Source organism: Sminthopsis crassicaudata, chromosome 6, assembly GCF_048593235.1.
Source record: "Sminthopsis crassicaudata isolate SCR6 chromosome 6, ASM4859323v1, whole genome shotgun sequence".
NCBI classification, from domain to species: Eukaryota; Metazoa; Chordata; class Mammalia; order Dasyuromorphia; family Dasyuridae; genus Sminthopsis; species Sminthopsis crassicaudata.
In genome coordinates this window covers 246,576,321-246,586,448 of record NC_133622.1, presented here as the reverse complement: position 1 = coordinate 246,586,448, position 10,128 = coordinate 246,576,321, and positions in this window count along the sequence as shown.

Here is a 10,128-nt window from a genome sequence, read left to right as displayed (position 1 = left end):
TTTAGCCTCTCACTTTTCCATCAATTATGTAATTGTAGAGTGATCATTGGATCTAGAAATCTGTTTCAAAGCCTTATTAGGTCCATCAAATACATCTTGTTACCAAACCTTGGGCATATAAGTAACTGATTGTCATAGAATAATAAAAATGGGATGATTATAATACAGGAGTAATAATATTCTTTTCTTTCTTCAAGAAAATGACTTCAATTAGAATATTTTAGTGGTCATATTACTTATTCAATTCATCATCCATTATTGCAACCTATCACCTCTTTTGTTTTTCTAACATATTTGAATATATCTCTGGGTATAGATACATCAAAGGAAATTTTTTTTTTTCTTTCTTTTTTTCCCTTTTTTTCTGAGGCAGGGGTTAAGTGACTTACCCAAGGTCACACAGCTAGTCAGTGTTAAGTGTCTGAGACCAGATCTGAACTCAGATCCTCCTGAATTCAGATGGTGCTCTATCCACTGCACCACCTAGCTGACCTGGCAAAGAAAAGTCGATGGCTGAAATTCTATGACTTTCTCTTAAAAAAAAACACCATTATAACTATCAACAATAGTGTATAAGATGTGGTATTTTTTGAGAATGCACTAATATTTTTTCAATAAAAAAAAGATTTACAAAAATTCCCCTGCCCAGATCTCTGTTCTTTCTTTTGTTTCTGTTTTCAAATGAATATTCCACCTAAAATTAGTAGGAGATTCCCAGGTTGATAATAGTGATATTTACAGGTCAGCATTCTTCTAGAAATAATATAACATAGAAGTAAAAATCTGAAGAGAGGAAACACAAAAATTCAAGAACTGATTCCTAGCTAATTCTTCTAGAAACAGTATCTGAACTACTGTCCCCAACCTGGCATTCCAGACATTCTCAGAGTTCCTGGATCTCCTTTGCTCTCATTCCTAAATATACCACAAACTTACAATTCCTTTGCCTTCTATATATTTAAAAATGTAGGAACCCAGTGGTTTTGGCTTTTCTTGAAAGGAAATGAGTGTCATATTACTCCCAAACCAAGTGGAAGATATGCCTTGCCATGAACTCCTGCTTTCTCCAGCTCCAAATTCTCTTGTCCAGGCAAGAAAATTCTCCATCCCCATTATCCTGGGAAAAAATTAATTGTCTTACTTTCAGAATTAGACATATGATTTCCCGTGTCAATGAGTTAAGTATAACAAATCAAGGTCTTCCTGAAAATCAAGAAGAGGACAAAATATTTCTATCATTTTTTGCAGATGATGTAATTTTTTTACCTAGGAAACTCTAGAAAGTCAACTGTTACTAAGTGCTAACTCGGTTATCTAATTTAGCATGGTACATCACAATTCTCCAGCACAGAGTTCACACCTTTAGTTCAAACCTTTAAAGGAGTTTACACCTTTAAAAGGAGCTTGGTCATTGGTCTGTAAGAAGTTCTCACAAGCCCATTCTCTGGGAGGATAAAAGGAGCCAACATTGAGTCTAAAGTTCAGTCTGGAAGAAGGCAGTCTGGAAGGACACAATCTGGATTGGATTAAGGATAACACTTCCCAGGAGAACTTCAGGGAAGCTGGAGGAGATTCTACCTTCATGCTGACTGGAGGCTTTGGATTCAGAGGGAGCTAGAGACTGAAGCTGGCTGGAAAGATTCTGACAGGAAAAGATTCAAGATGTTGAAAGATACAATACAGAACTAAATCCAAGGCTTCATCCCCAGAAACTCCCCAAGAGATCTCTTCCCAGAGAATGACCCCAAATCTAGAGATAACAGAATGTTACATTTTGGCTCCCAACTTGGGGCAAGGACTTTTGTTTATCCTGGCTCTGGCTGATTCTGAGGTCTTCGGGTAGCTAGTCTGGCCTTGACAGTCAACTTAAAAACAAGTTGAAATAAGGAGTCATTTAAGAAAAATGTCAGGGTAGGAGATAAATCCATACAAATCATTAACATTTCTGTTTGTTAATTACCCAATGGTGTAGGAAGCCCTAAAAAGACAAATTTTTGTTAATAACGTTATTGACAGTACAAAACATTTGAGAGTCACAGAAAACTCTTCCCACAAATACAGAAAGATCTGAGTAACTGGATAAATTTTAATTGCTCATGATTAGACAAAGCAACATAATTCAATGAAAAGAATACTGAAATTAATTTACTTATTCTGTGATATTACCAGTGTATGAAGTAAACTTGGATAGTTTGATTTATATGTTAATAAATAAGGAAAGGCCACACTAGGAAAGTCAGTTTAGAGATTACCAAATATTTAAATGTCTAATACTATTTAAACTCAATTCGCCTGAAGAAAAGTCTGATCTGGAATATGAAGGAAAATGTGGAAGAAAATATCAAAAGAAAAGGGAAAAAATGAAATTCACAAACCTCAAACCATGTTATCAATTGCAGCCATTGAAATCATTTGACATTTATTAAAAATAAAAATGTAAATCAATTGTATGGGGAACGGGAGACCCAAATTCAATTGAATTTGTTATAACGGAGTTTTTGAGGATGGAATGTAAAGAATTCTGAACCCTCCAGAATTGACACTTTAGAATTGTGGGTCAGGAAAAGACTTTTGACAGTCCCTGTGACAGTAATGGCCAATATATCAAATCAATCGAGATTATTCACTAGAAGGTCAAATATTGAAGCATAATCATTAAAAAACAATGTATACAATGGAAAGATGGAATTCCCTGGAAAAGATGCTGCTATAGATTAATATTGCAGGTGAAAAGAAAAGTAAATGGGAGAGAAAATAGATGGATAGTATCAATAATATAAAGAAAAACTTGAGCAATCCTTGAGAGATAATGGAGGAGAGAAGGACTTGGTGTACTATGGTCTGAGTCACAGAATGAGACACAATTGTATACCAATAGCAAAATCCACCACAATAGCAATAGTATCATGGACAAAGTCATTGAACAAACTTTTTTTTTTAATTTAATTTTTTTTTATTCATTTTTCCAAATTATCCCCTCCCTCCCTCCACTCCCTCCCCCCGATGACAGGTAATCCCATACATTTTACATGTGTTACAATATAACCTAGATACAATATATGTGTGTAAATACCATTTTCTTGTTGCACATTAATTATTAGCTTCCAAAGGTATAAGTAACCTGGGTAGATAGACAGTAGTGCTAACAATTTATATTCACTTCCCAGTGTTCCTTCTCTGGGTGTAGCTACCTCTGTTCATCATTGATCAACTGGAAGTGAGTTAGATCTTCTTTATGTTGAAGATTTCCACTTCCATCAGAATATATCCTCATACAGTATTGTTGTTGAAGTGTACAGTGATCTTCTGGTTCTGCTTATTTCACTCAGCAACAGTTGATGTAAGTCTCTCCAAGCCTCTCTGTATTCCTCCTGCTGGTCATTTCTTACAGAGCAATAATATTCCATAACATTCATATACCATAATTTACCCAACCATTCTCCAATTGATGGACATCCATTTATTTTCCAGTTTCTAGCTACAAGAAAAAGAGCTGCCACAAACATTGTGGCACATACAGGTCCCTTTTCGCTCTTTAGTATTTCTTTGGGATATAATCCCAATAACAGCAATGCTGGGTCAAAGGGTATGCACAGTTTGATAACTTTTGGGGCATAGTTCCAAATTGCTCTCCAGAATGGCTGGATTCTTTCACAACTCCACCAACAATGTATCAGTGTCCCAGTTTTCCCACATCCCCTCCAACATTCATCATTATTTGTTCCTGTCATCTTAGCCAATCTGACAGGTGTGTAGTGGTATCTCAGAGTTGTCTTAATTTGCATTTCTCTGATCAGTAGTGATTTGGAACACTCTTTCATATGAGTGGAAATAGTTTCAATTTCATCATCTGAGAATTGTCTGTTCATATCCCTTGACCATTTATCAATTGGAGAATGGTTTGGTTTCCTATAAATTAGGGTCAATTCTCTCTATATTTTGGAAATGAGACCTTTGTCAGAACCTTTACTTTTAAAAATATTTTCCCAATTTGTTACTTCCCTTCTCATCTTGCTTGCATTAGTATTATTTGTACAGAAACTTTTTAGTTTGATGTAATCAAAATCTTCTATTTTGTGATCAATAATGATCTCTAGTTCTCCCCTGGTCATAAATTCCTTCCTCCTCCACAGGTCTGAGAGGTAGATTATTCTCTGTTCCTCTAATCTATTTATGATCTCATTCTTTATGCCTAAATCATGGACCCATTTTTGATCTTATCTTGGTATATAATGTTAAGTGTGGATCCATATCTAATTATTGAACAAACTTTTAATAAGTTTTTTTTAGTTTATTTTTTTATTGATTTTTATAATTATAACTTTTTTTTGACAGTACATATGCATAGGTATTTTTTTTTCAACATTATCTCTTGTAATCCCTTCTGTTCTGAATTTTTTCCCTCCTTCCCTCCAACCCCTCCCCTAGATGGCAGGCATTCCCATACATATTAAATATCTTATAGTATATCCTAGGTAAAATATATATGTGTAGAAGCGAATTTTGTTGTTGTTGTTGTTGTTATAAAGGAAGAATTGTATTCGGAAGGTAAAAATAATATGGGAAGAAAAACAAAAACAAAAAAAATGCTCACAGTTTACACTCATTTCCCAGTATTCCTTTTGTGAATGTAAATGATTCTGTCTATCATTGATCAATTGGAATTGGATTAGCTATTCTCCATGTTGAAGATGTCACTTCCATCAGAATACATCCTCATACAGTATCATCGTTGAAGTGTATAATGATCTCCTAGTTCTGCTCATTTCACTCAGCATCAGTTGATGTAAATCTCTCCAAGCCTTTCTGTATTCCTCCTGTTGGTCATTTCTTACAGAACAATAATATTCCATAACAGTCATAGACCATAATTTACCCAACCATTCTCTAATTGATGGACAAAAAGAACTGCCACAAACATTTTGGCACATACAGGCCCCTTTCCCTTCTTTAGTATTTCCTTGGGATATAAGCCCAGTAGTAGCACTGCTGGATCAAAGGGTATGCACAGTTTGATAAATTTTGGGGCATAATTCCAGATTACTCTCCAGAATGGTTAGATTCTTTTTTTTTTTCAAAAATATTGGATCCTGTTATTTTATTTTTTATTAATCGTATAATTATACATTTTTGGACAGTATATATGCATGAATAAAATTTTTAAAAACATTATCACTTTTATTCATTTTTCCAGATTTTTCCCTCCCTCTCTCTACTCTCTCTCCTAGATGACAGGCAATCTCATACATTTTACATGTGTTATAGTATAACCTAGATATAATATATATATATATATATATATATATGTAAATCCAATTTTCTTGTTGCACATTAAGTATTGGATTATGAAGATATAAGTAACCTGGGTAGATAGACAGTAGTACTAATATTTTACATTCAATTCCCAGTGTTCCTTCTCTGGGTGTAGTTGTTTCTGTCCATCATTGATCAATTGGAATTGGATTAGCTATTCTTTATGTAGAAGATATCCACTTGCATCAGAATACATCTTCATACAGTATCATTGTTGAAGTGTATAATGATCCCCTAGTTCTACTCGTTTCACTCAGCATCAGTTGATGTAAGTCTCTCCAAGCCTTTCTGAATTCATCCTGCTGGTCATTTCTTACAGAGCAATAATATTCCATAGCCTTCATATACCATAATTTACCCAACCATTCTCCAATTGATGGACATACATTCATTTTTCAGTTTCAAGCCACTACAAAAAGAGCTGCTACAAACATTTTGGCACACAAAGGTCCCTTTCCCCTCCTCAGTATTTCTTTGGGATATAAGCCCACTAGTAGCATTGCTGGATCAAAAGGTATGCACAGTTTGATAACTTTTTGGGCATAGTTCCAGATTGCTCTCCAGAATGGCCGGATTCTTTCACAACTCCACCAACAATGTATTAGTGTCCCGGTTTTCCCACATCGCTCCAACATTCATCATTATTTGTTCCTGTCATCTTAGCCAATCTGACAGGTGTGTAGTAATATCTCAGAGTTGTCTTAATTTGCATTTCTCTGATCAGTAGTGATTTGGAACACTCTTTCATATGAATTGATATAGTTTCAATTTCATTATCTGAGAATTGTCTGTTCATATCCTTTGAACATTTATCAATTGGAGAATGGTTTAATTTCTTAAATTAGGATCAATTCTCTATATATTTTGGAAATGAGGCCTTTATCAGAACCTTTAACTGTAAAAATATTTTCCCAATTTGTTACTTCCTTTCTCATCTTGTTTGCATTAGTATTGTTTGTATAAAAGCTTTTTAGTTTGATCTAATCAAAATCTTCTATTTTGTGATCAATAATGATCTCTAGTTCTTCTCTAGTGATAAATTCCTTCCTCCTCCACAGGTCTGAGAGGTAAACTACCCTATGTTCCTCTAATCTATTTATGATCTCATTATTTATGCCTAAATCATGGACCCATTTTGATCTTATCTTGGTATATGATGTTAAGTGTGGATCCATATCTAATTTCTGGTATACTAATTGCCAGTTTTCCCAACAGATTGTTTTTCAAATAATGAATTTTTATCCCTAATGTTGTATCTTTGGGTTTATCAAACACTAGATTGCTGTAGTTGTACCCTTTTTTGTCCTTTGTACCTAATCTGTTCCACTGATCAGCCTGTCTATTTCTTAGCCAATACCAAATGGTTTTGGTGACTGCTACTATATAATATAGCTTGAGATCAGGTATACCTAGACCACCTTCATCTGACTTTTTTTTCATTAATTCCCCTGAAATTCTCAACCTTTTATTCTTCCATATGAACTTTGTTGTTGTTTTTCCTAGGTCAGTAAAATAGTTTCTTGGGAGTCTGATTGGTATAGACTAAATAAATAGATTAGTTTGGGGAGTATTGTCATCTTTATTATATTTGCTAGGACTATCCAAGAGCACTCAATATCTTTCCAATTATTTAAATCTGACTTTATTTTTGTGGCAAGTGTTTCATAATTTTGCTCATGTAATTCCTGACTTTTCTTTGGTAGATGGATTCCCAAATATTTTATATTCTCAACATTTGTTTTGAATGGAATTTCTCTTTGTATCTCTTGCTGTTGGATTTTGTTGGTAATGTATAAAAATGTTGGGGATTTATGGGGATTTATTTTGTATCCTGAAACTTTGCTAAATTTCTGAATTATTTCTAATGGCTTTTTAGCAGAGTCTTTGGGGTTCTCTAAGTATACCATCATGTCATGTGCAAAGAGTGATAGTTTGATTTCCTCATTTCCTACTCTAATTCCTTGAATCTCTTTCTAGGCTCTTATTGCCGAGGCTAGCATTTCTACTACTATATTGAGTAGTAATGGTGCTAGTGGGCAACCTTGTTTCACTCCTGATCTTACAAGGAACGGTTCCAGTTTATCGCCATTACATATGATGTTTACAGACGGTTTTAAATATATGCTCATTATTATTTTAAGGAATAGTCCATTTATTCCTATACTCTCAAGTGTTTTTAGTAGGAATGGATGTTGGATTTTGTCAAATGCATTTTCTGCATCTATTGAGATGATCATATGGTTTTTATTAATTGATTATTAATATGATCAATTATACCAATAGTTTTCCTAATATTAAACCTGCCCTGCATTTCTGGTATAAATATTACTTGATCATAATATATTGCCGTGGGGATGATTTTCTGAAGTCTTTTTGCTAATATATTATTTAAGATTTTAGCATCAATATTCATTAAGGAGATTAGTCTATAGTTTTCTTTCTCAGTTTTCAATCTATCTGGTTTAGTTATCAGTACCATGTCTATGTCATAAAAGGAATTTGTCAGGACTCCTTCAATCCCTGTTTTTTAAAATAGTTTATATAGCATTGGGGCTAATTGTTTTTTAAATGTTTGGTAGAATTCACATGTGAATCCATCTGGTCCTGGGGAGTTTTTCCTGTGGAGTTGATTAATAGCTTGTTCTATTTCTTTTTCTGAGATGGGACAATTTAGAATACTTACTTCTTCCTCTGTTAATCTGGGCAAGCTACATTTTTGAAGGTATTCTTCCATTTCATTTAAGTTATCAAATTTATTGGCATAAGGTTGAGCAAAGTAGCTCCTAACTATTTTTCTAATTTCCTCTTCATTAGTGGTGAGTTCTCCTTTTTCATTTTTAAGACTAACAATTTGCTTTTTCTCTTTTCTTTTTTAAATCAGGTTTATTAAGGGTTTGTCTATTTTGTTGTTTTTTTCATAGAACCAGCTCTTAGTTTTATTAATTAATTCAATAGTTTTTTACTTTCAATTTTATTAATCTTACCTTTTATTTTTTGAATTTCAAGTTTCTTGTTTGTCTTGGGGATTTTAATTTGTTCCTTTTCTAGCAATTTTAGTTGTAAGCTAGGATCATTGATTCATAAATCCTGGTCAAAAGATCTCATTTGAATTCCAATGAACTTGGGCTTTCCCAGCCCCCATGGGATTTGAGCTAACTTGGGCTTTCCCAGCACCCCACTATCTGCTCAGGTTTCCCTAACCCCCACAAACACCTTCTTCCTTATCTAAAAACCCATTGAATTCTATTCAATGCTAACCCTGGCAGAAACCAGCCAGGAACCTAGGACTCCATCCACCTTCAAGATTATAAAAAGTCTACTCTTTGCAGGAACCCAAACATGGCATTCTTATATCTGCCATGCCAAGGGTTCCTGTCCACCCGGAAGCCAGCTCTGGCCCTGGTGTCTTTCTACCTTTACCCTTACTGCCAAACCCCTACAATAAACCTTTTTTATCAATCTAAGTTTTCAGGCTTGTAAATTCCTTTATAGGGTACTCTGTGCAGCTACTAGACTGCATTTAACTATGTAACCTTTTTTTTTTCATAACATTATCCCTTGTATTCATTTTTCCAAATTTTCCCCTCCCTTCCTCTACTCCCTCCCCTAGATGACAGGCAATCCCATACATTTTACATGTGTTACAGTATAACCTAGATACAATATATGTGTGTAAATCCAATTTTCTTGTTGCACGTTAAGAATTGGATTGCGAAAGTATAAGTTTTCTTGAATATGTTTTCAAATCATATTCTGTGTCTGAAATTTTGTCCTGAAAAAGGCTTTCAGAATAACTGCTCTTTCTCAATGCTGGGAAATTAGTATAAATCACTACATAGAATTCCCAATCCCTCTATTTTTGATTTCCTTCACAAGTTAATTGTACACTATTTCAAAGACAAATTCTTTTTTAAAGCAAAATAACTGTTTGGACATATATGCATATATTGTATTTAACTTATACTTTGACATATTTAACAGTTATTGGTCAACCTCCAATCTTGGGAAAGGGGTGGGGGGAAAGAGGGGAAAAGTTGGAGCTAAAGGTTTTGCAATTGTCAATGCAAGATTACCCTTGCATAGATCTTGTAAACAAAAAGCTATAATAAATAATAATTGCTCTTTCTGAAAATATTCTTTTTTATCATTCCTTTTTATTGACTAATAATTCACTTTTGATTTTAATATCTACTCTTAAGGAAGGAATTTCTGGGTTGACCTAGCATGAAAAAGATCAGAGAGTCTTTTGGGCATTTCAGATCCCTTCAAAGTTGTGAAAGCTCCAGAGACAGAAAACAAGCAAGAAGGTTCTCATATTATTTTTTTGTAAAGTTTGGAATTTTTTAAGATGAAGGACACAGGTGCAGAGTTGCTGGGCTAGCTGGTCCTTGGAGAAACTCTCAGACTCTGGTCAAAATATTTGTTTGACTTGCACCCAAGAGATGAGAAGGAACCATTTTTCTGAAGGAACTAGATGAATAATATCCAGGAGGCAAAAATGTCAAATAAATATGTCCTGCTCATCCAAACTTTTGCCTTTATCCCAAATAGAGGCCAACTTCATGTCTCACATTCTATTTTCCTAAGGAAAAGAGACTGTACAAAGCTTGAGCATCTATTTAAAAAGACAAATGCTTAGCAACAGAGCATGTGCCTATATTTACAAGAACCAAGATCTCCTGTAATCTTATACTCCCCCATTCCTTGGCTCTTTAGAGATCTGGGATATTGGCCATGGGTTTGGGCAAACTGGGCTTCTCATCCTCTATATTATTTGTATTTCTGACTTTGCAGATTTTCTTATCTGAGTACCAG